The sequence below is a fragment of the Hesperophylax consimilis genome, chromosome 4 (assembly GCF_061612785.1).
Source record: "Hesperophylax consimilis isolate HC1 chromosome 4, BYU_Hcon_1.0, whole genome shotgun sequence".
In the NCBI taxonomy this organism is placed as follows: Eukaryota; Metazoa; Arthropoda; class Insecta; order Trichoptera; family Limnephilidae; genus Hesperophylax; species Hesperophylax consimilis.
This window is the reverse complement of record NC_142839.1, coordinates 21518968-21545369: the sequence shown is the minus strand read 5'-3', so window position 1 is coordinate 21545369 and position 26402 is coordinate 21518968. Positions and strand designations below refer to the sequence as shown.

The following is a 26402-nucleotide window of genomic DNA, read 5'->3' as shown; positions in this document are numbered from 1 at the left end:
TCATTAAATTAATAGTGTATTTTTAATTGTTTCAGATTTAATCATCGTTCTGCTGAATTAAAGGTATGGAGAATTTTTTAAATTTATTTTATGAATACCATTTTGAAATGATCATTTTCAGTGATTGTTTAATTCCTTATGGATTACCTACCTGCCTGGTAATTGTTCAAAACTCTGTGTGCCACATTGATCAAAAAAATATTTGAATTATTTATACTGAAGGTACAATTCAATAAAAGTATACTAAACTTTTACTACACAAAAAATAAAATCAAACACAAACCAAAAACAACAACAAAAACTCCAACAAAAAATAAACCATGTAAAAGATGTTCTAATCTTTATCATTATGTGTATATATGTACCTACTTATTACTTTTAAATTAGAATTTAAAAGTACCAAGCAGCAGTTAATCTTATGTTTAATTGGATATTTTATTTTATTCTATTTCTTCTCTTTGTTATTCATATTTATACAAAATATGTGAGTAGGCTTAGGCACCACTTAAAAGTACATATACCTATTATTTCATTATTATTTTAATACTATACTTATCAAACAACTTATAAAAATGTTAATACTCATCCAAATTTGACTGTCCTAAAACGGAAATCCTCCTAGTTGGACAGTCAAAACATTTCTTAAATAATGTATATAAATGTATAATCTTTTACTAAATTAAAAAAAAAAAAAACATAGTTAAGTTTGTTGATTTTTTTATATTTTGTTATTTGCGTCTTCTATCGACTTGTTAAATAACGTAGTACAAAATATTTATGTCCAATCATCTTTTTATATAAAAATTTAGCCTGTTTATGTTTGTGCTCGCAAAACTAGAAAAGTAATCAACTGATATCGCTGAAAATTTCAAAGTTTGTTGATACTAGTGCCTGGAGTGCTAAGAATGGTAGTAGAAGTCGCGGATACCCGAGGAATACATTAAAAGTAGCGAAGCATTTCGGTGTCCACAAGGTTAAAATAAAGCGATATTGTTTGTCTTAGAAGAACATGGTTTATTTCACGTTTGTTTTTTTTTTTTAATTTGATGGATCATTTATGTGTTTGATGTAGTATGGTAATTTATTATTCATATAGGCATTTATTATACTGTTATGTGTAAAGGTTGTGATGAAGTATATGCTTATGTAAATAGGGTTTATGATAACTTCAGCTTAGCCCAGTCGTCTTTATTAATATTAATAGGATTTTTATGAATTTCAATGTTGTTACATTTCGGTGTAAGATTAAACATAAACGACAAAATATAGGAGCTTTAATCAATTATCCTGATGGATTTCCAAGGTGGTCTTCCAATCATCTGCATCCAGTTCATTATTTATTATGGAACTGAGCTTTATGTCCGTATCTTTCTTAATTTTTTTATAAGTTATTTTTTCTTTAATTTTAACGTTATCAAATAATATGTTTTCTAATTACATCTCTCTCCTATAATGTCTACTTATTTTTTCTAAAAAACAAAAAAAAAGCTTTTCACGTGAAAATTCACGAAGTGAAAGAATCATCGACAAAAGGCTCACTATCAGAATGCCAGACAGATGTAATAAAAAAATGTAGTAATTACCTTGCTTTCGACATCTGTGATATCGATAGAGTCGATATCATAAATAATGATCTTCTGTTTGACTGCATTATTAACTAGCCTAAGCCTTCAGTCTTTAGCCTCGGTCTTCCTTAATTCCCTTTGGACCAACTTGGAGTCCCGATATTAGTATTATTTTCTCAGGCCCGGCACGCCCCTGGAATCGTTGGAGATTTATTGCCTTCTCACTTTCCTACTTAGATATTTCATACTTCGCGAAAATTCTGGCAATTTGTTCTAACGAGAAGGCTTTGCCTCGTGCCGTTAAGATGGAAGTCCAAAAGCATGACGTGTTAGAGAACCAATCGACTTAATAACTTTTTTGGATTTTTTGTATTTTGTTACCCTTTTTTGTAGGTACCTACCGAGTTAACTTATTGTGTTGTCAAATAATTATAAGCAATGATTAGTCGAGTGAAATATCAATACAAATTGAAAATATCTCCCGACTAAAAATAAATTTCCAACCAGCCAAATAATTCAATATGTACTAGTATCTCAATCAACAATTAGTGCTTATTATATTTTTTTCACCTGTAAACCTGTAAAGCGCGTTCAGTTCTCGTTGGCGGCATTTATTTTTACTCGGGAGATATTTTCAATTTGTATTGATATTTCACTCGACTAATTATTGCTTATAATTATTTGTTATCCTTTATGCTATGCATAAAACCTTGTCTTATAAACATTAGTTTATCATTAAAAATAATTATTGTGTTATATTAAGAAAAAATAATCATGGCTAGACAACAAGTTCACTTTTTAAATTTAAAGTCGCAAATAGGCGTTGACGTTTGGACAATTTCTTACAGTGATAATATACGCGGATGTATTCTTCAGGAACATTTTTATTTAGGTTAAAATAAATTTAATAACGTCTGTATTTCGGTGTTGCAAGATGCGTCTCATTTTTGTGCAGTTGGTCGTTAATTAGGTAGCATCGATTGCATTAATAAATTAAACGAACTTTGAAGTTTGAGCATCCTTTATTTATTGTTTTCGATTTTACATTATTTATTGTTATATTCCTTTATTTATTGTTATATATTTTATTTGTTGAACTCCATTTTAAATAGAGTTTTTTTAAGATTAATAGAAATAATAGACCTATTATTTTTTATTAATAAACTCGTTTTTTTCTTAAATAATAACAGTTATTTTAGTAAAAATTATTATGGATTTTCGCTTAGATTACAATATGTTCCACATGCACAAGTTATATATCAATTCTAAAATTAATACACAAGTTAGGCTCGCGTGTTTATACGCATCCTTATACATTTAGCCAATGTATTCATACTATAAAAGTCAAAGAGTACTGCTTCCTATAAAGTTTTATTAATAAATTATAAGATAGGTATTTATTAAATTTATTGTGTTTATCCTTAATATGTTGTTGTAATGGGCGTTTTACATGAAGCTTATTTTCGTACAGTTTCTATATTGATTCATAACGTAAAAGGGACATGTTCTATTTTGGTCCCGATTTTCGTATATTTAAAGATGACCGAAATTATTTGACATTTATTGTCACGGCTTAATGTAACTAATTATAGTATGTGGAATGCAGCATGTTTCTTTCGTTTCGTATTCAAAACCTTGGTAAAAAGGCTATTATATGTCATTTCTTAAATAATTACAAATTCACTTCGTGGCGTCGTTATAATTTAAATAACTTTATCTACAACATTATTTTATCAAAATAATCGACATGTTTCAAAACCTATAGTTTCTTCGTTTATCCTGACGAAGAAAGCATTGGTTTTTTAAATTTATTTATTTATTATATTTTAAGGCGATGTACTACGTAGTAATTCAAAATCATGTATTTTTGGTTTGAAAATTTGGTCGCCTAGAAATGTTTCAGATGCTTTAATTAAATACTGCAAGTAGAATCCATCTTGGCCTTTGAAATAATCGAGTATTTTTTAGATAAGTCTTTTTATAAGCCCTGAAAAAAATAATGTATAAGGCCCATGAAAACTGCTTTAAAGTTCAAAATCTCCTACTTACGAACCCATTTTTGGTTACGATTTTACTGTATAATGTGGCAAATTAAGTTATTTATAAAATGGTCGGAAAAAAATTAAATATTTATGCCTGAACATCCACAAAATAAAAAAAAGGCATTTTTTGGCCATGTTTTTTTCTTTCATAAATCAAAACAGGCGTATGGTGGCGGGAATTTAAACCTTAACGCCATCTACGTAAGGGGTGTTATTGATAGCGGCTCGATTTAAAATATTACACTACGTAGCGCATCGCCTTAACTATAACACGTATTTATTACTGCCTTTTAACATGTAACGACGTACGGTATTGTGATTTTAGCGTGTATTTTTGATGATTTGTGTCCATTAGTGTTAGTGCTGCCTCTCTGCTCTCGGCCAATCACCTCGGCGCGGTGGGATGATAATCTGCGGAAGTATTAAGTCTCTAGACTCGAGGAGACGGCCATTGTTACTTCCGTAGGGTCACACTTCGCCACGTGACTTTTGATTACATTAAACTTTATAATTTCCGGGTGTGATGTTTTCAAAATTGGAACTCATGCGTATGGTGCGCTTTGTGAAAATTTTGAATTTATAAAAAGAATTTTTCTCAATCCAGACTTACTATAAAATACCTATCTATATTTTACATGAGAATAAACAGTGTCAGGAAACTCGTAGTACTAGCGAGAAACTTGCGAACCTACTTTACATTTGGAGTCGATTGTGTGGTATAACTTTGATTTAAGCTTTCGTTTTCGAGTAGGTCGAGTTTGAAGTATGTGGAATTATGCAGATCAAATTTGGAAAAAAGAGATCGATAAAAGGTTAATATCATCTTTTTAGTATCTTTTAAAGTGTGTTGAAGCGTTTGATATATGTCAAAAGATAGTTGCTGAACTGTTAGTGACGTTAAAAATGTCGATGGACAATGCAGAATCGTTAAACAGTTGAGTCGTTCTGTTGATTGACGCGTTCTGATAGGCAGAAGTCTTCGCTTTCGGAGTATAAAAAGTGTGGGATCTCCCACGAGTATAGTTGTTAGGCACATATACGTTAACGTCTTTCAATATAAGTGGATTAACGTTACTATTGTACGTGGACTATGCTCTGGAGAAAAATGTATTTGTTTTCGAAATTTATTAACTTACATGAAAAAAAGACCGCATAAATCTTATAAACTTATAACCTATAAATATAAAGCTTAGACATCGTTTTCAAGCCTAGACGTATTGATAAATAATATAATAAGTTTTACTTAATTCAAAGGAGTTTTGGATCAAAAAAAAGTGTTTTCAGTCTGTGGCTTTATTGTTTTCCAATATTTTCAATGTCTGCGAGAAATAATAAAATTATTCTTCTCTCTTGCTGTTCGTATTATCGGGCCAAGGTCTGTTACGTCACCAACTAGATATCTGATTAATGGCTTCCGATTACGTTTGCTATCTGATCAAATAAACTGTTTTTACATATTTTTCCATTGAGTTATCTTTCATATTAATGTCGTCCATGCATTGAGAGTCATGTTAATGTCATCCTGGCATTGGGCATCAGAAAAACTTTGAGTTAACGACTTATATACATCATAATAGTTTGTAGCTTATGCCCAATCTACTAAATTAAAATTTTCATTTGTCGTGTATCTGGAGAAACTTTTATCAAACCAAAAGACGGTATAATCAAGATAATATATTAAATGCGTGCGCCTCTTAACGGCTAACTTTGAATTATCGATGGGTATAATCGAAATATCATATTTTATAATGCTGATTTGATCGATTGATGTTTCGAATATACAATCACAGCTTGCATAACCCTGATTTCTTTCCCTATAAAAAATAAAAATTACTGAAAAATATTGTATCATAACCTAACGACTTGACAGAGCTTAGCCCTGATTTCTAACCATATTAAAAAAATCACTGGAAAAAACCTAAGCTAACCTTGAGACTAACTTTACTTTAGCTAAACTAACTAACCATCCTGCCGTTTCTCCACAGGGGTAGGCAAAGAGGACGGACCTACAAACTCGGTCTAACCCTCCTAATTCAAAAATTTTATTATTCTGACTCTTTGAATTAGCGATGGGTATAATCGAAACAAAAACAAAAATTAATGAAAAAAAAACTTTTTAAATTTAAAGGGTCGCTGACGAAATAAAATTAAGCACATTCTCTATGGAATGAAGATTGTTTAAAAAATTTTAATCGAATCGTTTCGAATTACCGTGATATATTTTTGGGTTACTATGGCGTGTCGCGCTTCCTCCACTTTAAGTTGTTTTCTCAATTACAGGTTATTTTTATAGTGATTATCTATAATATTCCTTTTACCTCTTTGCATTGAATCCATTTCTATGTTCTTTGTTTTAGCTCTTCGCAAAGGCTTCGCTCAACATGTACCATACCCCATTTATAGCAAAAACTTAAGCGTGAACAAAACTGAGATCGCGTTAAAAATTGTAATCATGTGATAACGAACTAATATTGTATTTCTTCGTTGCAATTCTTTCAAACCTTCGTTGTGGATAATAGTTGTTGCATTGCTTCGTTCCTTAAATAATTATTCTTATCTGGTGTTGCTTATTTAGGTAGGCGACACATGGCTTAGCCTATTTCAGCATTTTGCTCGCCATACACTACCAATGGGAATGTATGGCGAGCGATATGATGAAATAAGCCAAGCCACAAAAATATAGCGCGCTTTTAGCGTGGTCTGTCATAGGTTTTATTGAGTTTAATACTGCCTATGCCGATCTGTACAAAAAATCGTTCAGCCATTATTTGTAATAGTAATCACGTGGACTCTGTTCAGATTTGGAATAAAAAAGCGCACGGCATCATTGTCTAATCAATGATAGCAATTTAAAACATCGCCATTTTAAACTGCAACAATGGCGACATTTTTTACTGACAATCATTAACTAGAAAAGGTCCCCCGGGTGCATTTTTTTATTCCTTCTGAATGCTGCTGTAAAGGGTACAATACATTGCACTTGAATTTTATTATGTTATAACTAGTTGAAAGCCCGTCGATGATCAAAATCTTGTCAAATTTAATTTTGAATGAAATCAAAATAAGCAGCAAACATGATGACTTATATCCTTAAAAGTGATATTTATGTATTCAAAAGTTTTTATATTACATTAGCTCCACATAGGGGCACTGAGGAAAAAAACTCTCATGCTTGTGTCATCTTTGGGGATGCTGTGAGGAGGGTATTTTTATGGAAAGGAATGAGAGGATGTTCAATCTGGGGGTTTCATCCCTCCAACTGCGGTGCAAGACCATGGGTCGAGAGAGCCCGGCTGGAAAGAGCGAAAGGTCTCTCTCAACCAGTCTCTCAGGATTCGGCGCGCCACGCAGTAGGTGGGCAAAAGCATTCGCAGCCAAGACCTAAACAAAAATCACCCCATAAACCCGGGCACCCTCGCTAAGTTTCCAAACGTAGCGAACCACTCGAGGTGACCTATGCCAGGGGTGTTGGTTATCCAATAAATGGTTCCCGGGGTGGCGGTACCCACACCCGCCTCCCAAATGATGTATGCATGCAGTGCATTTTTGTGACTACTGTTTTCGCCTCAACTTGGGTTGCGATACCTATACCTACGTAATACTTACTCAATCGAACTGAAATACCCATCTGCCTTTCTGGAAACGATATATTTTTACATTGAATAAATATTAGGGATAACGAAGATATGGAGTAAAAAATTAGGTGTAGGTACTGAGCAAAATTAGTATTTACTTTTAAATTTATTAGAAATTTGAGATTTTCACTGGCAAAAGTATTGTAGTAATTTAGTGCCCTGGTGATGGACATTATAATGCTGTCCGAAATGTTGGCTAAAGAGGGAGGTAGCGCAACACGGCACAATACTCCAAAAATAAATCACTTTTTTTTTAATCTTCAAATTATTGGTAATCCGGATAGAAACGGAACTGCAGGCCCCTTCCTGATAAACTTAGTGAATTCGTAATAATAGTGGAACACGTGTCCATTAACCTGCGTTTGTCTTAATAATATACATATAATGACGAAATGCGAAAAATTTTATGAACACATGTTCTGACATCGTGACAATTCATTTGTATTTTATTAATAGTTCATCAGTAAACCTATGAATTCATTCGATAACAAATACATAAGTTGTAGGGATTCTTAAGAAATTTGCATTTTTTTATCAGTACGTTTTGTCCGTGAAGATATGTAATAATATCAATAAGCAGAAAACCACGTGAAGAGGATCAACGCTTGCAACACAGTATTACTTCTATACAAATTACTGACTGTAAACACAACTTTCTCAAAAAACATATAGGTAGCCTGGATAAAAAATCAAGATATTCACTTTATTCAAAAGATTAGATATTATTCCAAACCAAACATAACCAAAATATAATAAGTAAAATTAAATATTATGCACGTTTTTCAAGAATTATCCAAAAATACATACACTCACATAGAAATGTGTGTTTTCATGTTTGAATATGTCTGTGAAAAAAAAAATAACTTTCTACTACAACACATAAATATCTGTCACACTTAATCACAAACACGTTAACACCTCAGCACAGGTTTTCCTAGTGAGGTGTTCACGTAACATACAATATCACCCACACACAGTTTTATCTATATCAACCCATTTTCTTTATTTTTTGTACCCTTTTTCTATACTTTTTTTTCTGTACTACAATATAAACCACTGTAATCATTTGTAAAATGTGTATTCAAGAATAGATATAAATAAATAAAATATACATTAAAAACACGCTTCACCACAATCTACACACCTACCTTGATGATTGACACTTTGAACTATAACTCTGTCTGAAACGTTGGCTAAAGAAATAGGAAGCGCAACACCACGCAAGATATATTTATAATATGTAGGTATTCATAGTAGGTACGGTTTATTGTGTTTACCGTAAGATGGTATGGGCCCATCGGATTCTAGATCGATTCTTACACGAAACCGTTGCGAAGTCATGTCGTGTTGCAAAATCTGTGAATTGAATAGTTGGTTAACTATTTGGCTTGAGTTTTAAAAACGGTGCCAGGAAATTGTTACAATGCAATAAGTGAAAGACATTGATTAAATGTGGCCGATATCCAATGCAGATATCGCCAACCATTGCACTTCTCACTTCAGATTATAATGCTGATTGGAAACTCGTCCCACTATCGTCAATTAAACTTTTGTTTAATTCAATTGATTAATAATAGGTGTCTTGCTCTTATTCATCTTTTAATATGGACTGTAAATTGGTAAAACACTGCAAACCACATTTTTTGAAGTAATTTAAATACTAAATTTTTGCGTACGTAAAAATCTTTGAAAATATTTTTTTAAGCGTGAAGTGTAAGAAAGGTGAAGCTACTCAACCCTCAATTCTCTTCATAGAATTAAAAGTAGAATTGCAATCCTATCACATAAACATTAAAATATTTTAAAAAAAAATTCTGTTATTTTTAGTTTTTATCATTTTCTGTAAAGTGTTCATTCTGTGACTTAAAGCGTTTTACCCTTCTACAGTCGATGTATTTTTTTAATTAAAAAATATTGTCAATTACATTCGACACTATTAAAGCTTTTCTGCCAGTAGCCCTGTTTTTAAAACAAAAAAGGGACAGTGTTTCTTCATTTTAAATCGTTGTTTTTGAGCTCCATAGATCAAAACGAAAAGATACAAACTGAAATATATTTTTTAAATGATAAACTTATATATACTAAGAGACAAGGTTTTTTAGGCATATCAAAAAGGATATTGTTTTCATTTTAAGCAATAATTATTAGCCTGAAACACTTATATAAATTGAAAAAATCTTCCGAGAAAAAATACATACCGCCGACGGGAATTGAACCCGCAACCTTCCGATTCCAATTCCCGTCGGCGGTATGTATTTTTTCTCGGAAGATTTTTTCAATTTATATCAGTGTTTCAGGCTAATAAATATTGCTTTAAAATAATACTAAAATATTTGTTTTAAACTTATAGATAGAAAGGGCTATGTTAGTTTCATAACGCCAGACCTCGCCGTTGACATTTTTTATTTTGCCTGCAAATTAGAGATTATTTATACCTTATACTTAAGTCATTTAAAATTTTCTATTTAGCAAGGGTACCTACGCTTAATGGAGTAATATATGTTTTGTTTCCTATTTTGAATGTTAGATAGTTAGGTACTACCAACATAATTAATTTTAATCATCAATATTCAGGTCATTTAGATTTTAAATACGTTAGGAGGAATGTGTATAATGTTGCTCTTTATGCGTTTAAAACCAATAAAAAGAAGCCTTATAGTATTATTTCACACGTACTGAAACCTCATAACAAAACAACGCGAGTATCTAAACATGTATTTCTATTATTATGTGTGTGATGTATTTTGTTGTCTTTTTTTACATTTCATCCTCTAAAGATGACGATTTCAAATCGAATATTTCAATGTGTAAAATGACATAAAAGTTTTAAATAGAAATTTTTTTTAACACTCATGCAAATGATGTAACCTTTCACGAAGACATAATTCATAGGCTTGATATTCGTCGATTTGTTACTATTGGCCATATTCATATGCCGACGAAATAATAATAGTGAGAAATAATCGAGGTAAAAAAACAGTTAGGTTACCTACACCTATCAGAGTTTTTCAGAAATTAAAACTTTTTTTTAATATCCAAGTAAGTACTATTTTGCTTATTTTAAATCTTATGGAAAATCTTTTCTCCCGGTTTTAAATTGTTCTAATAAATACTGGAATAATAATATAAATAATTTGCAGTCTGGCCTCTCGTATTTTACAAAACAATATTATTTAGTACTTACCCATTGCTTCGTAGTATTAGTTAGGTACCCCGTTAGATAAATTGCCCATTGGTAATAATTAAGACTGATAGATTTGCGCGATCATTTGGGGATGGGAGAGCGACGATCGGTGAGCGAGTGATCAGTGATCACGATCACCTAGCTTGTATGTGATGGATCCCTGGAATGACTGGGGTAATTAGCCGGTCAATCGGTGTCGCGGTACTCGGGAATCAGAATGTGTTCGGTCGCCAGTCATTTGCCAATAGTACATTTTATTTTATTTTATTGTGGAAGAAAGTTGCTTCATTAGTACCTAGGTACCCACTTCAGGTTTTTACGTTTGTGATAAGTGCCTACCTAACTACTACATAAGTAATACTTAACTAATACGGGTGTGAATTTTTTTGGCGATAGTAATTGTAAAAATTTTATAATTTTATATTATGTCGGAATATTAGTATTTTGTACGCATCTCTTCATTGAATACGCGTAATAAGAAAAACATATGTTCGTTATCAAACTTTATGAAGGTTCAGACACAATGTAAATATTTTTGTCTGTAGTTAATAAACCGGGCTTATTACACAATAAATTTCAAACATAATTTTTTTATTATATTATATATAGTATGTTTTAAAATTATATCTTTGACCTATTTGAGCCAATATGTATTCTAAACTGATTGTTTTAATCATATGAATAAATATTTAAATGTATCACGTTTAATAATGGAAGTTATATTAATATTATACAAGCATGTTCTTCCACGACAATGACATTCTTTATTTGTTTCAACAAATCATAATATAGGCATGTATTGATAACAAGTGATGATATTATGTGGCAAAAGTAAACATAAATACATGTTTTGGGTCCGTATTCATGAAAACTTACGTTGAGTTTTCATATCAGTTGGCTCTACTGCGCGAAAGAACGTTAAAATTGAAAGTCGTGAAAGAACACGGTAAAGCAATATTATTAGATTACTCGGCATTGTGGCAGCATTGACTAGAGAATCGATAATTCCAAATGTGGCCGCTGGAGGGCAGCGTGCGGCGCGCGCCCACTCTTCGCAGCCGGTAACCTCGAACGAACGTAATAATATGCGTTTAATCATCCCGTCAAAAAGATGATAAAAATATTTTTTTACGTAACGCACCTTCGTATGACGAACTAAACAACAACATTTAAAAAATTACATTTTATTATTTGTCCACCAAAATAAACGTTAATTTCGACGAACGTGTAAACGTACGCTCGCGTTCCACGCAGTCAGCTGCTGCCTTAGCTCGCTGTTCCGTGTCGCTTCTTGTCCGCTTTCGATGTTTTCTGTTTTATTTTGTTATTTCTGTGATGCAAGCCCAGTTTGCCGCTAAAAATACCCTCTCTGTGAACTATAAAGGCAGTCAGTGTGGTGTAAGTGTATTTTAAGACCTGGAATCCTTTCAAGAGAGGTAAATTCGCATTATTTATACTCGCAGGTCGAACATAACCTCACATCGCGCACCTTGTTCGCTAGCCGCGGGCGAGGCTCGCCTTCACATGGGAAATGTCGCCAAATTAATTGATTTTCCTTTCTTTATATTATTAGGATGTTTTAATGAACCAACTTACCCATTATAAGACGCTAAAATTATAATTTCTTTCTAGACTGAAATTTTTTAAACACGTGAAATTCAGCCGTTTGGAACGATTCGTGCAAGTAGTCTGATTTTAATTGTATAAATTATCTTTCTCTGGTATATTTAGTTAACCAAACAAGATAATTATTATGCCAAATAAATCGTATCGAAGTCATTGTACCTGTCCATGGACTTCAATTTTCTTATTAGAATCTGGGGGTGTCGGTTTCGTATTTTTTATATAATGTACACGAAATAATTTAGAAACAAATGACAATATCTCACCTGTTGGTTTCCTTATTTTGGGAAAGACTGACTGAGTAAATCATGAATATAATTTTGTTGACATTTGAATAAACAACAATTATTTGAATTGATGCCATATTGTGTACCAACGTATTGTTTACTTTGAGCTAAGCCAATAGGTGGTGTTTGTTTTGTACATAGTCTAAAATTTTGGCATTATGTTTATATCCAATCGGTTTCTGGTAAGAATCGATATACCCGCCGTATAAAAACCGTCTAATTGAAGTCATTAATTACAAGGTACTCGATATATTGACGGAAAAGCCCATAGTTACCTACGTAGGTACTTCTCCTTCTCTAATCTTCTTTTAAACTTTGTTAATTTTGTTGTTGAGACATTGAATCGTCAATAATTACATAACGCAGCATTTTTATAACAATGTCTGCACTCTTGTACCTATCCGTTTAGTCTTGAATTTGAAATAAATTAATATAAATACGATTGGATTACTTTCGTTATTCATGATTTAAAAAATAGGTTCTATATTGTATTATGAAGTTAGGTTACCTCCAAAGAAGGCATTTAAAATCTAGTTTTATGTGGAACTGCCTAATAAATAAATGTATAGATTTTTTTGCCAAACATATTTTGTAAAGGCAAAAATATATGTAGGTATGTAGGTACCTACTTTTCTTTCTTGAAATTACAGAACAGAAAGAAAGGAAATAATTTGGTTTATTTGTCATAACTTTATATTATAGAATACAATAATGTACTGCAAAAAACGTATCTATTTAATTTCACCTTCAATTAAAAATCACGTCAATGCAGAAAAATCGTCAAAAAATCTATGTTTGAAACAGTTAAACGTTTCACATGTTAAATTTATTTATTTTTATGAAGTAGAATGGAATATATGCATCAATCCACAAGTACACAGTTAGACAAATAAAATCAGATAGGATGAAAGGAATTATTATCCCTATTATCAAATTAAAGGTTAATGATCAAATTGAAATACGCATAACTAACCCCTATCGTATTTTTATTTAAATTGACCACGAGCACGAAATATTTTCACCTAGAATTGCTAAATACAAAGAGAGCTTTAATCTTCCGTTCTTTTTAGACGTGAGTTATTTATTCTCTTTAACAGGACATTATGGTATTATTACATCATATATTTTTAAATACAATTGGTAGAGGTTTTGAGATTAATCCGAACAAAGTGCACTACTGCAATGAAATTTTTTAATAGGTGCAAATCTTTCATGACATTGTTACGTTATTGTACTTCCTACACGTAGGTTTAATTCCTCGGCTGGCTAAGTTCTCCATCACAACACAAGGAACATTTTTCGCTTACTTTAGTGGTAGTACCACAGACATAGGAATTAATAGACGAGAAAATAATGGCGAGGGGTAAAATCAACTGTTGAAGAACGAAGGGAGTAAGGCTGACTGTGATTCGTCAATAAATCAATCTGACAGTAAATGGGCATCTCGCATTATAATATCACCGTTTACTTCTTAAAAGTAAAACCTGCTTTTGAATGAATAGACATTTTTACATGGGAGCGCAAATTACTCGCCACGTTATGAACAAATTTGCGAAGTCCAAATTCGGCAAAAAAAATCGGTTGTATTTTCAGAGTCAAATATTTCGTTTAAGTATTTAGTTAAGACACTTTTATAAATGTTCATAATTTACTTCCCAGCAACCAACCAGCTTTGTGTTTCGCGTCCAGACGTTTCTCGATGTGATAGTATATGTTTCTAAAACTGATCTATATTATACGATGTGAATATGCTTATTTTTATTTTATTTTTATTTTATTTTATTTGGAAAACCAACAGTTATAATAATTACAAAGTATGGTGTATTAAGTGTTAATTATTTAACCAATAATAGGTTTTCACTGAAGTATTTTAATTATTTAGTGAATATATAATATTTATGTAATAAAAAAGTTACATTAGCCTATAGGGATGGGATGGGGAAGGGAGGGGTATGGGATGGATCTAGTCTGTGTAATGTGTAGCATGTACGTAATAAAAAATAAAAATGATAATATAAAATAAAGTAAAATAATGCTTATATATGGAATGTAATACGACAATTGGGTTTATTCTCTTTTTCACATCTATTTTTACAAGTTTTCATAGTACAAGTCAACATTTTGCCGTGTTATTTCGTAAAATGAACCGATGATGCCTCGACCATAGTTCGCACAAGAATGATGACGTCACGTTTTCAAATTTCACTTGAGGCCATACGCGAGCGCAGCCGGCTCCAATGGAACCGGTATGGGGAGTGGGGATAATACGCTTTTAATCACTTAGGGCAGGTCTACTAATATTCATATGTCTATGGGTAGTACCTATAAGATTTTCAAATTTTGTCAGTTATTCGTCACTCTAAAATATTTGTCTTTCTTTTTAATAGAATTATATATCATAACAATAATGAAATCTGTTTCTAATAACATTAGTTTTTTTTTTAAATTAATTAAATTTAATTTATTTTGCTACGTATTTGCTATCTCAAAGCAAGATATACACGATGTTTTCATTTTTTTACATTAACCCCACACAGGAGGCCCTGAGGAAAATAATCTACCTCAGGGCCACGTCATCTTGGGATGCTGTGTGGAGGGTATTTTTTAAGGAAAGGAAGTAGAGTAAATTCTGGAAAGGTAAAAGAAAAGGTATGAGGGTTGGTTAGGAATCTAGGCATCAGTGTGTCCAGGAGTGAAGGACATATGAATATATCCCTCCCACTGCGGCGCAAGACGATGGGTCGAGAGACCGTTGGAGAGGTCAAAGGGTCTCCCCAAACCAGCCTCTCCCGATCTGACACCCACGACGTTTATGGGCACGCGCATTCTGAAAACACCTCTAAACACACCCTAAATCGCCAAACGTGGCGAACCACCTATGACCTATGACAGAGGTGTTGTTTATACAATAAATTGTTCCCGGGGCGGCGGTACCCAAACCCGCCTCCCAAATGAAATGGTTGATTTGTGTTATCCATACTTCGTATTCGACGCAACTTTTGATTACGAAAATTCCACCCGGTCCTATCATTTATTTCGTTTATACACGCTTATATTTTTTAATGTCTATCTTTGTCGTCCGTGAACAACGTTATGATTATTATTATTATTATTTTTACTATAGTATATATATTTTTTTTTTACCACTTATTTGTTTTTATGTAATTAGAAATTGTTAGTTACCAGCCTCAGAACAGACTTTGTCTAGTGAGAAGGGTAAGGAGAAAAATCATGTATGTACATAACTAATAATAAATAAACGCCCGGGTTGCCGGCACTGAAATTTACTGGAAACATAAGAGTGTTTCTTTCTTGCCAAATTTTATCTTAATTTTGTGAGAAAATAACAAGTCTAGATGAATTGTAACATCATTGCCTTTATCTATTTTAGTTATAAATCTCCGCAGCTAAAAACAGCGGTACCTAATCATCTTTCCACTTTAGTCCGCTTTAATAACAATGTCGTTTACACCTCCTTTCCGCTCTGGGGATCTCCTGTTCAAATTAAATTAATATTAATTAGTTATTATTGTGTCGGATTTCGGAATGTTGATTAATAAGAAAAATTAAACATGCACACGAGTCACAAGGCGTGTCGAGTTGCTAGGGAGAGCTGTTGCTAAAAAAATAAAAGCATATTGGTAGTAAGTACCACCTACCTGACTAAATAATGCTTACAAAGTTCCTATTTAAAGACCTTTCTGCTCATGTCTTATTTGCAAGTACGCAGAAGAACCCGAGCAAAACAGTGTCATACTGGTGAGTTGTGAAATTTTTCCTTTTCTAAATCATGTATGCCTTTTTGCACGGTGCCGTTTATTTTGTGAGAGTTTTGTATACAACGAGGGTGTATGTTCAGAGGTCGTTCGTGGGGGCGGGCGGCCTTATTTATGATAATTTATTCTCAATACCAAAAATATCGAATTATAATCCAATTAATCCACGTCCGTTAAATATGCCATCGGCAAAGATTTACACCACGCGATGAAGAACGTTGCAAAGAGATCTTAATATATTTTTTCAGGGAATTTCCATATAAATTACAAAGAAGAAGAAAAAAGTATTTACGCAAAACAATTATTTATTATTTTTACACTGTTTAAGCTCTCGATAATGTATTAGTAAATTCAGTTTATTTTTTTGCTTAATTTGTTGGTAGGTACTAATTACTTCGTATCCGTAAAATGTCTGATAATTTATCATCCGCTTATTTGGATGTAGGTCACGGCTTAGAAATAAATTGAATTTTAATTAGCTGGTTGTACTACTAATATTATTTCCCTTAGAAGCCATAATATTATGAGAAGTGTTCTAGGAATAGAAACATCCCAACGTAATCTTTGTTAACACTTTCGTAGTAGTTCGAACAGCTTTGGTCTACAGGTTTGCGTAGGCGGGAGATCCTAACCGAGTAGGTAGTCGCGTAGGTACTAGGTACCAGATAAAGGGAAAGTAGTACTATGTCTTTTGTATGTTGTGTGTTTATATGGTTTGCTTTGGGACCGGACCATTTCATCACCTGTATGAGGGTGGTGAAGGGGGGGGGGGACTAAGTAAACTAGCTACGTTATCCGATACGATACTAACGCACCTTTTGTTTGGTTATTATTCACACTCATGCATAATTTGGAAACACTCATACACGGGTATTAATAGCTCTTGTGTGATATGAATAGACACAATCGGCCTTGGTATTTTAAAAATTACGTGAATACCGTACTAGAGTACGAGTACTAGAATACGAGTCCACACTGCTCCCAACCGTCCGGAGTATGGCTATGTCTATGGCGTCGCCAATTTTATGTATGTTGTCAGGCTGAAGATTTGAGGAGGGGAAGGATATTGGCAACATGAAAGTGGGGGAAGTACCTGGCTATTCAGATCTGGCAACCAAACACGGCTAAAGCCATTTAAAGCGTCATTTCGATAATAACTGGTGGTCTTTAACCACTGTTATACTTATATATCTTTAGCGTATCTTTCCCATTCATTAAATGAATAATAATTAAATTATTATATTAAATTATATATTATTATTATATTTATTATATTAAATCTATAATTAGAAAACTACTTGTATGTACTTATTTAAGTTAAGAAAGTGAAATGTAAAATTTCTTTTAACTTAATAAATAAATAAAATAAATTTTTAAAAAAGTGTGACTAAAATTTTAGTGGGAAATAGTTAATAATATGTAGAGTAAAGTTGGCCTCTCAGAAGCTGGGCGTACTGTACATGGCCCGCAGATACTTCAATACTACACAACTGCTGACCCTGTACAAATCGCAAGTGCGCCCTACTGTCGAATTTGGCAGCCATCTCTGGTCCGGAGCCCCTAAATACCTGAAAAAAACCCTTGACTCTGCAAAAACGGGCGGTCCGTTTGATAGATTCCCCAATCTTAACAAACGGACTGCAATCTTTAGAGCACAGGCGTCAGGTTGCAATGGAAGATGCTCTGAGGAACTAGCGTCATTGATCCCTTCGGCACCGGTGCGTAGTCGGGATACACACCAAACGCGCGCCCAACATTTGTACACGGTTGACATTTGTCACATGAGAACGGGTCGCTTCTACGATTCGTTCTTAAGTTCAACAGCTCGGCTGTGGAACGAACTGCCGGCCTCTGTGTTTCCTCCCTCCTACAACATGGGACTCTTCAAGACCCATGTTCACTCCTTCCTCTCCACAAAAAGACCATCCACACAACATCCCCAAAGATGACATAGGCCCTGAGGGAAATTATTTTCTACAGGGCCTCCTGTGTGGAGTAAATATAAAAAAATATAAAAATAAAAACAATAATGAAACGCATTCTGTTCCAAATCTCCATAATAATATTTTTTGTTCTTTATTTTGAGTTCTGCGTCCCCAAACTCCCCACTTAATTCCCCCAAGTATGAAGTGCAAAACGCAATGTAATTTTATCAGTCAGTCATCAAAGCGCGATTTGAGCGCATTAAAAGGAATGTGCCCCGATGCCGCCTGTGGCCGCTTGTGGGCCACCAATGGGCCACCTCCCCTCTCCCCGCAATCAGGTGGCGTTGGGTAGGTGGGTACTGGGTGCCCACCTAATTGCAAATCGATGGACTCTGAAAGCCTGACGCACAGCGCACTACCTCAATTATTTTTAAAAATACACTGACTTATTTACATAAGCCAATTTTCGAATCAACGTGAGCACGTGAATGAACAGGTTTAATCAGTTTGAGTGGAGCTCTGAAGGAAACGAGTATTGCATTCCGAGGGAAGGCCCTCTAATTGTATCACATTAGGTCGGTATATATACCGCAAATTTTTATTTGTATTTTCGTTTGTCCCACTGAAAACTCGCAAACTGTACACTGGTTTATTTTTTTATTTTACTGGTTTCGTTGTGAGTCTCTAAGTCAAATGTACAATATTCAGATTCGTGTTTATTCCTAGCTAGATTATTAGATGTTATGTCAATTCATCCAAAATGTGGGAATATTGGTGCAACTTTTCCGAATGTAAATAAAGGAGAATTTTGAATATCTACGACCTAAATATGACCTGAAAATAAGAAAAATATTTTTCGAAAAAATAAGATAATCTTTTTGTAAGGATGTTGCGTTGTATGTTAAGCACTGAACTTGGTGTACCTATTTAAATTATGCCCAGGTCAATGAAGCCTGTGACGTTGCAAATGCGCTATATTTTCTTGGCTTAGCCTATTTCAGCATATCGCTCGCCATAAATTCCCATTTGTTGTGTATGGCGAGCGATATGCTGAAATAGGCTAAGCCATTATGCGTATAGCGTAACGTGTCGCCTACCTGAATCTGGCATTTGAACAAGTCAAAGGCAGTCGCTCGATGTTACATAATATGATATCGAACGTGGATATTTTTTTTTCATTTCGGCATATCACAGTGTTCTTTCGAATTTTTGTTTTTGTTTTTAAATCACGCAAATAAAAAAAGTACGATTTATTTCCATTTAAATTACCTATTTCTGCTGTGTTTATTCCAATCGCTAATCATTCGTAAATTGGTCGAGTTAGCATAATTTCGAAATTAATTCCGACCGATGATTGTGTTCAATTAAGTATGTACCCGAAGCAAATATTAGGCATCAAACTAAAATCTACCGCATTTCGACTGTTCATTATTTGTACGAATTTAGAATGGGCTGAGTGTTGACCACACTAATTATTTAGCATTATTTCCCCAATACATACGGAACTGATGGAATCGGATTAATGCAGTTACGGCATTTGTTCCGAGCTTTCGTAAAGAGTGAATAGTAGTTTTTAGTTTTTGATTCCAATTTCAGCTCACGTGAGCCGTGCATGGTTCCAACGTACCGGTCCCGGCCTCAAACTGCTTTGTATGCATTGATTGAGAGCCTATTTTAATAATTAAAGCTAAATGTATTTGCACACACTAGAACATAAAGTGTGTAGAGGGTTTGGGGTCGGTATGATTTAATATGCAGTGCGGAGTACACCGGGGCCAGACCACCGCGGTGCAGTTGGGGTTAGCCAACGGCGTAAACTACCCCACCCGCTAGCCACCACTAACAACCAGCAGCCAGCGATCCTGTCACGACTAGCCAGCAGTACTAGACTAGTCCTACCTCACCCCGCGATACCCAATCTGCAGCGCTGGGCAGACTTGTCTTGCTGCACTATTGAATGTTGAATGAACTATCGAGATGAAAGCCGTTTTGAAATAGCACAGCGACCATGTGGCACACTGAGGTAAATGTCAACCGGTGACTCGTATTATAGGTAAGGTCCGGTCCGCGATCCATGCACCACTCGCTGCAGTGTACATGCGATGTCCATAGTTGTGTTGGTTCTGGTTGGGACCCGCCATTGTCTCATCGGGAATGGAGCGGATTCAGCCGTATTACAACTAGGCATGAATTCAGCAGTCTGTCCACGGCTTCAGTCATTAGCCTACATATTATTATATGCCATCTGCGTCAGTGTAGCAGTCGGAATTATCAATGACATCATTGTAGCCGGGTTGGCGATGCACTGCTAACGGCGAACTTAGCTTAGTCTAGACTCTAGACCGACAGCCTCTTTACAAGAAAACAAAACTAGATCTCTGAATGCCTCACCAACTTTTTTATTAATGATGCAAATAAAACTAAGAGATACAAGATTATAGTGTTTTCAAGACAGCTGTATACTGTATATGGAATTAGCCATCCATCAGCCGATGTTACGATGATGATACTTTCTCCAACGCTTGAATATAGTTGGTATCTATGTACAGTTTTGTGTCTGAGATATCCAATGAGCGTTGTAAATATGAGAGCTTTTGAATTATTACTGGTTATTTGAATGAAGTTTTACAGTATTATATACCACGTGCCACGATCGTTACCTCCCCACGATACGGAGACAACTGACCAAGTACCAATGGGTGGTCACCGCTCTGTCGAGGCGTATTAATGAATGGGAAGATGTGCTCGATCCCTCCTCCGGAAATATGGCTTCCCATTGTTCCGGAGACTGTTATTCCTCACAAAAACATCACTGCATACATTTGTCCAAGTGTTATTAGTTTTATTACATTCCGTGGTTCCGTCCTGAATTCTCCAGAAGTAAAGAGTACCCACGATTAATTTCCGCCGCTGTACGACTTGCCATTGTGGGCTGGAGTGACGCGTTCAAATTTGATGATGCGCTATCAAAAGACAGTCGCCCTCGCGGGGACTGAGCTCTAAGCTGTGCAAGCGGTCGCCACGCTACTTCGTGGCTCCTCCTTCCTTCACTTAGTACTATTTCCTATTCCCACGGCAGGGTTGCCAGTCCTACACAATTACTTCCGTTTTGTTCTCTTACATCAACTTTTTATTTTAAAGAAAAGTCTTTTTAAACCTGCCAATGTTCAAAATAAAAATATTTGTGTTTAATAATAATTATTGTATCAAAACGATTTTTTAAGGTTCGCTAAAATTGTTCGTTGAAATCAGATCGCTATTGAAAAACTCATTCAGTCAAACTGTCAACGGCTTTATCTTTTCAATGAGGGTTTGCAACTAAGTTACCCCATTCTTCCCGCCCCTGGGAGGGGGCGCTAGTGTGCGTGTGACTGGAGGAGGTTGATCCGTTGTGTATATGAGAGATGATATAAAGCAGTGTGTGTGGGGCTACAGGAATGCCAGCCATAGAGGAGGAGGCTGGGGTAAGACGCCACAGAAAAGAGTCGAGGGCTTTTACTTTAGAATGCATTTTGTTTTTTTGACGATGCGCTTTTGCAGCCTTTGGTGAAAGGTCTTTTCACTCAACTGCGACACTTTTCACTTTTTTAACCCCGTTTGTATCCTCCGGCTTTCCTCGTGTTAAATGAATATAAAAATAAACTTTGACAGTCTGCGTTTTTAGCTATTGCGCCACATGTTTGAAGTTTTTAAATTTTATATTACACTCTGACGCAAATAATTGTGTGTCCCGTTAATTCGAGTCACAGATGTGTTTGGATCTGAAATATTTCATCGATTAATGTGAAATTTGCATGTTTTTTCAGTTAAATAAGTAACAAAATTATTCAAATTTATCACAACGGCTGTTACCGATTGCATATTTGCCGTCAAATTTAATTTCGTTTTGTTCGCTGTTCAGTGGAATTATTTTCTGTTTGTAGATAATAATAACTAGTTATTAGTACACTTATCAGTTATTTTCCCACTTATTCAAAGTGAAACGTTTGTCAAACGCAATTGAATTCAATTATAGCCGACATTATTAGTTCATAAATTACTCCAATTTAACCTGTAAAGCAGAAAATTTGTAAGCTGAATCAAAACTGTCGAAAGTAAGCTGTAGCATTTTCTAGGTTAACACAACTATTTTGAGGGGGCAGAGTAATTTTCAGCATGAGCTACAAAGCTTTGTTTTTTTTTTAAAATATTTAACTGCCTGTTTCTTTAATTGTCGATGGATAAGACAAGACCTATTTTTGATCAGTTAGAAAAAAGTCTGTTGAAACTGGGACGAAAACAACTATTTTTTGTAATTTTTTAACTGGTTCACAATATATACTGGTCAGTTGCTGAGTGGGCGCGTTATAGTCCCACCCAGCCGTTGTGTTTTCTATTCCTCGGCTGGCAAGTCTTCCATCTCAACAAAAGCAAAAAATTTCGCTTACTGTGGTGGTAGTAGGAGATTTTCAAATATTGTCAGGTTATTCGTGACCTGGGAATGTTTGTCTTTCTTTTAAAGAAAAATGTATATCTGAGCAAAAATTGTGTATGTTTCACAGTAGGTTCGATGGTTCCTGGTTCCGGGGCACATACTTCATCCGGGCCCCAGTACGGGGCTAATTACCGGGCCTCGGAGCGTCCGGCGCTCCAGCGCCCGGCCGGGCCCGTAATTCACACGCTGATAAATCGGGGTTACGACTAAACCATTTGTTCGCCGCCGCTATCGGTTTTGAATTGGCAATTTATCGGACACAACGTATTTGCCACCAGCCTCACCTTCCCCTTCCTCTCCCCACTTCCGCGGCGTTCCGGTTATCTGAGCCCGCGCTCCGGCTGACCGCTGCTGCCCCGCTCCACCCATCCCACCCACCCAACGAACCAACAAACCCCACCCACCGAGGGGATGCAAGCAAGCGAACCTCAAGGTAGCGGCTACGCAGGCACCATTATGTTGCCGCGATAAAAAACGTTATTTTTATCATTTTACTAAAACTTAGTCGGAGGTTGCGGGTTCAAATCCCGACGTGCGCAAGTAAATTTTATTTGATTATTTCGCAATTTAATTATTTATAGTAAATTTGCGGCACGTTCCAGACTGGAAGATATCGTATCTCAGTATCGCCCCGATGCAAGACCACCATTCGGTATTTTTTTTTTAAATTTATTTTTTTTTTTAGTTTTATTTATTAAGTGAAAAGAAATTTACATTTCACTTTCTTAACTTAAATAAGTACATACAAGTAGTTTTTAATTGAAACGTTGTTTAAAATGGCTTTGCCCGTGTTTGGTGACCAGATCTGAATAGCAAGGTACTTCCCCACCTTCCTCTTCCCCATCCCATTCTCCTCCCCTCTACCTTAATCCTCCTAGCATACCCCAATTGGGGACGTCTCATTGGCTGTAGACGGTTGGGAGCAGTTGAGACATACGTGTGGTTTTTCTTTCTTAATTATTTATTACGTGGCTGATTTTTTAATATATTTATTCAAATTCATGTCACTAATAGCATAGCAGTCAAATATGAAAATGATATATACCGCTAGGTGCGCTTCTACTAGCTAGGCATTAATGTTCAAGATATAAATGATATCTACCGCTAGGTGTGCTTCTAGTAGCTAGGCATTAATGTACAAGATATAAATGATATCTACCGCTAGGTGTGCTTCTAGTAGCTAGGCATTCATTTTCGAGATATTATTGATATCTACCGCTAGGTACGCTTCAAGTAGCTAGGCATTAATGTCCAAGATATAAATGATATCTACCGCTAGGTGCGCTTTAAGTAGCTAGGCATTAATGTCCAAGATATAAATGATATCTACCGCTAGGTGCGCTTTAAGTAGCTAGGCATTAACAGTCCAAGAGGGCTTTTTCTATTTTTGCGGTTTTTTTCGTATTTTCGAAGTCACTTGTGTCCGTAACAGCATATTCAAAAAAATATTTATCGTGTATGTTTTTTAGATACATGTATGTTATATACAACCTGTTAAAAATAAATAATCTAAAAAAATATTTTTCTTACTTTACAGCTGTTTATAAAATAGTAGTTTTCAATAAATCGCCAATCGACCTCAAGATTACTTTCATCTGCTACTACATACAACATGACAAAAATATATAAAAAATATTTTTTGATAGAACATATCTCAACCTATAGGACCCAACTTCTATATTTTTATATAATAGCTAAGTAACTTTGTGATATTATTTTGAAAAACTATGTAAATACACTTACTTTGAAGTCAATTTTATGTATTAAAAAACAGCAATTTGAAAAAAAAAAAACCGTATAATTAAACAGTATTTATACTATCTTAATTGATAAATAAATTAAATTAATTTAAAGATTTAATTGGTGATATTCTATATTCATTTAAACTCTAAACACATATAAATGATTGCATTTTACATATTCAATCATAACGCGAAGATCGTTCGCCACAAGCGGTCGTTCGCGACGCTCTCTTCTGTAAAGTAGTGTTAAAAAACGTAAGGGTAATAGTTTATTTTCGATATACGTATATATTGTAGACATAAAATCAAAACGTAGACTTTGTTCATGTAATTTGAAGGGAGCGTGTCAAAGGTGAACAAGAATTTGAATAGCGTTGAGGCGAACGTTGTTGAGATGATTGTACCTTGTTATATATTACCTTCCAGCTGAACAATATGTAGCAGGTCTTAATTATTGTCAACTCATCTCATTTGCTTGCGCCCGCTGTGGATATGTACGAACGAGACAGCAGTATTATAATTGCTTCCAGCAGTATAGACGGGCAGACGTATCGTATTTCATGTGCCTAGTGTTATAGGGCTGTGCAAATAGGTGTTTAATTAAAATAATAATTTGATTATTTAATTTGGCTATTATAGCTCTTCGTGAATTGAACAAATGAAAATAAAATATAATTATATAATATAATATATGTACATATATATAATTTTTTTTTGTAAAAGATTATATATAACTGTTTGAACCCGTTAGTCAATCTGCCAAAAAATGGTTTATCGGGACGTTATAAAAATACATATATAAAAATACATAAATATTGTAAAAAATTCGTAAATCATTTTACTGCCAAACTTTTTCACTATCACGATCTAGGCGAAAAAAAATAGCACAAAAGTTCTATTATTTGGAATATTCCAATCTGTAAATATCCCTTAAATTAATTTTCCCCCATCAGAAACACCAGATAAAGCAAACAACACAAACCTGACCTCAATTATTTGATTTCCCAAAAAAAATTATTCGCACATGCCGGGATTTGAACCCGCAACCTCTGCAATCGAAGTCGAGAACCTTACTTACAATAAAAATATCAATATCCACTTATTCCAAGAAGGGAAAGACATTATTCTAGTATATTTTTAAAGTGATTGTTACCATACCAAATTTTGGAAGAATCTTAAATGTGTATTTATTTATAAGCCTAAAAAGTTTTAACGTAAAAGTGGAATCATTAGTGTTTATATGAAAATATCAATATTTCATAGGAAACTATAATAGTCATTTTTTGTTTTTAACGAGTTTTATTATTCACAATGTACATTTGTTACGTATAAATTTTATTAAATTAGCGACCGGTTTCGACACGTCCGTGTCATTAACTAGCTATTACAAAAAATGTCTAGAAATTGTTACATAGTGAATGCCAAAGAAATACAAAAAACAATAATAATATTAATAAAAATGCATAACAATAATAATAAAATATTATTGAATTTTATAAAATATATTATGATAAAACTATACTAACAGACCGAACGATTAGTCATAATAGACCCGGTATAGTTTTACATGAAAATATTATAAAAATAACTTATATCATTGATGTCGCTATTCCAAATTCCTGTAACATTCAAAAATGTGTTAATGAAAAAATAAGAAAATACACAGATTTAGAAAACGAAATAAAAAGAATTTGGCATTCTCAGACTATAAAAATATTACCATTCGTTATTTCGGCTACTGGCATCATACCTAGCTCTCTCATTAAAAATTAAGGCGTATTAGATCTATCAAAAAATTTATATATAAAGATGCAAAAGTCGGTCATTTTGAATACATGTAGGATAACGAAAGATTTTTTAAATATTTATGTTGAGGGATCAGTAGGATTTATAGGCCCTGTTAGAAGTTTTACCGAGCCGAACCCTCTGATATGAAAATATCTGGAGTCGGTGATTTTTTTTTCCCATTTGATCTCTGGTGAGTTGACGTGTTGTTGTTCTTGATTGTTTTGTATTTATTTTACTTATATAATGCACTTGCATAGTGTTGATTGACTAGCTGATCATTTGTGGAAAAGTGAGTGGAAGGGTTTAGTTTTTCCTATAATAAATAATGATAATAATTCTTGGATGACTTGTATAGCGCCGT

The 26402-nt window shown here is 34.2% G+C and overlaps 1 protein-coding gene across 10 annotated transcripts in view; it reads left to right on the top strand.

Moving 5' to 3' along the window:
* mbl (splicing regulator muscleblind) overlaps positions 1-26402 on the top strand; it is a 464503-nt gene that overhangs the window by 253062 nt on the left and 185039 nt on the right. For 9 of the 10 annotated variants that reach the window (XR_016305787.1, XR_016305788.1, XR_016305786.1 and 6 more), the window contains exon 4: positions 36-63. The gene's annotated coding sequence lies outside the window, so the exon portion shown is untranslated. Of the gene's footprint in view, positions 1-35; positions 64-11641; positions 11863-26402 lie in introns of those variants that run through there. The other variant, XM_089651495.1, reaches the window with a different exon arrangement.